Consider the following 3,492-nt stretch of genomic DNA (forward strand, 5'->3'; position numbering starts at 1 on the left):
CATTATATAGTTAGAAAGCAGAGAATTTTGGAATGAAAAGTCTTGGTTTCAGTTTTGGTGCCAGTTACTATGCAAAGTATGATCGTTTTGAAGTTTCTTATAATTTCAGTTCCTTCAAATTTCTATGAGGATAGCAGTGTTGATACCTCTCTTGGTGATAAAATGTCAGTACACCCTAAAATGCTTTATAAATGTGAGTTGTTACTGTGGGCACAGTAACAATACCTTCAAATACTGGTGGTTTTAGCTTAATTTTTTTCAGTTTTAACTTATTTTCATCACTTGTTCTTTATGATCCAGATATTTTAAAATGCAATGAAAATTAACTTTCCATGATATGTCAGGGACTGGAAGTAAAAAAATTTTCAAACTGCAAATGAGTTACACAAATGAAAATATCAAATGGAGATCCAGTTATCAAAATGAAAGCACTCAACATATTAAAAGTTCACAATTATTTGTTTAGAGCACATAAAAAAGTCAGCTTGCTAACCAACGGTTGTGATTTTTAGAGAACTACTGCAGAGGTTTGAAGAAAATAGATTTATTAGTTAACTTATAAAGAGATTAAAGAGCTTGAAACAAGTATTGAAAAGAAATTTGTGGGCTTCCCTGATGGCATAGTGGTTAAGAATCTGCCTGCCAAGGCAGGGGACACGGGCTCGAGCCCTGGTCCGGGAAGATCCCACATGCTGCAGAGCAACTAAGCCCGTGAGCCACAACTACTGAGCCTGCGCTCTGGAGCCCGCGAACCACAACTACTGAAGCCCGCATGCCTAGAGTCCGTGCTCTGCAACAAGAGAAGTCACCGCAATGAGAAGCCTGCGCACCGCAACGAAGAGTAGCCCCCACTCGCCACAACTAGAGAGAGCACGTGCACAGCAACGAAGACCCAACTCAGCCAAAAATAAATAAATTAATAAGTTAATAAAAAAATAAATTAGAATGGTGTTAGGCTTTAAATATACCAATTTGGGTAATCAAATTATTCATTTTTTAATAAGAAATGACACGGCAGAAATGCTGGTCCAACAGTCTTGTCTTTACTGTTCCTTGTCTTTACTGTTCCTTTAAAGAGAGAAACAGAATGCAAGGAATCAGAAAGCACTAGCAGGCATCAATTAATCCAAGATACTAGCTTCTTAGTTCCAAAAGCACTTGCAAAGAAAACCATTGGGGGGCACAGGGTATGGAAGCACTTCATAATAACTGGAATCCCATGAGTGTGTGTGTAAGCCAAGTCTCATAGGCTATTTTTTGTATTTGTCTTTTACTTGGTCACTTTTTTTCCCTCAAATACTAGTTTTTCTTTGACGTTTTTTCCTCAGAGTATAAAAAGTATGAAATATAAACAAGCTCTTGCATTGCACACTTCAGAGTGTACAATTCAAGCATTATAGATCTATCTACATACCAATAAATCCCATCAAATCTTGGATAATTCAATAATATACAAAATACCAGGGCACAGAAAGAACTAAAACACACTTCTTTTTGTTACACATGAGATTCAAATATTCAATCTAAAGAAAATCACTTAATCATTTTGGCTCTCCTCTACATTCACATGTTGATATACTTATTAAAATATTCTGTATTATTATGTTTGGTCTTATTATTTCAAGTCAGGTTTACAACCTCAAAACCAGCCATCCAGACAAAACAGGTAATCAGAAAGATTATTTCTTCCCCACCTCCCTAATCCCAATAACTACGAAACCAATTTTATGACATGACTCCAAACACTGGATTGTGACAAAAAAATGCTAGGTCCAATTTCTTCATAATCCTTTTTGGTGTGGCATACTTGGTAGAACTCAGGTGTGGAAGCCAGCATGGATCCTCCAAACCAAACTGCATATCACTGCATGTGATATGTAATGACTTGTACATCAGTAGGCTTTGGCTTCAATCTACCACCACTCAATTCTCACTTAATTTCAGCCTGGCATCTACAGTTCTTTTCCAATCTCTTTGCAAGCGACGTCTAAAGTCCCTGAACATGGTTGAACCTCCAGAGAGGACAATATTCTTGTAGAGAGGACGTCTGACATCAATAGGACAATTCTGAATTACTTCTTCTACAACTTCTGAGATAGGCTGAGTAAAGTCTGGATTAGCAAACTCTGGATGAAAAAAAATTTCAGGTCCCAAGAATCTCTCATATCCAACATCAATGGAAAATTCTTTCTTTGAGATAGCATTGATTCCAGTATACTGTTTAATGCACTTTGATCCATCTGTATCATACTTGTTAATCTGGGCAGACATAACTATAGCTCTCCTTTACTGCCTTAGCAGTTTCCAAGGATTGCTCTGGAGGAATTCCTACTTCTCGGTCTCTCAGCAATTGCTGAATAAAATATGTTATATCTCGTCCTGCGATTGGAATGTGCTTAATACAGCTGCCAATCACATACCCTTCAGCCACAGGGATGACACGAGTGACACCATCTCCACTGTCTATTGCTGTACCGGTCAGCGTCCGTTCTCCTACTTGTCTGGTGGTCCAGGTTGCAGCTAAGGCAAGAACAGCCTGTACAGCAATGTACAAGCCTGGAACATTGAAGGACTCAAACATTATTTCAGCAGTATATTCCCTGTTTTCTGGAGTATTCAGTGGAGGTTCAGTCAAAAGAAAATAATGGTCTTCAGGTTCCGCCCTTAAATAGTTAAAGATCACTTGCCCCATAAACCTTTCCATCAAGTCCCGGTCTTCAACTATACCACGGCGGATTGGCCACTTTGTTGCATATGTAGATTTTTCTATTGCTTCATCATCAGTGAAGGAGTCTAGGTCATCAATACCTTTCATCACCCTCCTTTGTGCTTGATCACCCACTTCCGCTGACTCCTTAATAGCAATACAGGAAGGGATGACAAACCGTGGTTCCGTATTTCCAGCATATCCTAGTTTTGTATACCCTGTGCCACAGTCCCCCACACAGGCCGGCAGCCGTTCCGCCATCTTCCTCTTCGCCTGCTGCTGCCATCTGCTCTGTGCTGGTTGGGGCCAGGGGTGGGTGGCGAGAGCTAGAAGCTATCTGACCATCTACGGCCGGACCGCCCTCTCCATCCGGGGGGTGGGGGGTGGGGAGCCGGGAAGCCAAAGCAGTAGCGAGAGAGCAGCAGGCTCGGTCAGCGGCTTAATTTTTCAATACTTTATAATTGGTCTTTGACCCAGCAATTCACTTCTATGAATTTATCCTAACAGATATAACTGAGTATGTGCAAAATAAGGTATTGTCAAGTTATGCACTGCAGCATTTTTTATAATACCAAAATGTTAAAAACAGTCTAGATATCTACCGATAATGGTCTGATTGAGTAAATTATATCCATTTGGTGGAACAAATGGAATACCATGCAGCTGTGAAACAGAATAAGGAAACTCCCTATATATTGTTATGGAAGGATCTCTAACACACATTATTAAATAAAAAAGCAAAGTGCGGAGCTTGACTTTTACTGTAGAAGGGAGAAACAAAGGAA

General features: G+C 39.7%; 1 pseudogene across 1 annotated transcript; it reads right to left on the bottom strand.

Moving 5' to 3' along the window:
• Nucleotides 1-1,725: 1,725 nt before the first annotated feature.
• On the bottom strand, nt 1,726-2,968 carry LOC307186805 (actin-related protein 3-like; annotated as a pseudogene). Its single transcript has one exon. The product of its transcript is annotated as an actin-related protein 3-like (transcript).
• Between the last annotated feature and the right edge of the window lie 524 nt (nt 2,969-3,492).

Source organism: Stenella coeruleoalba, assembly GCF_951394435.1.
Source record: "Stenella coeruleoalba genome assembly, chromosome: 5".
Classification (NCBI taxonomy): domain Eukaryota; kingdom Metazoa; phylum Chordata; class Mammalia; order Artiodactyla; family Delphinidae; genus Stenella; species Stenella coeruleoalba.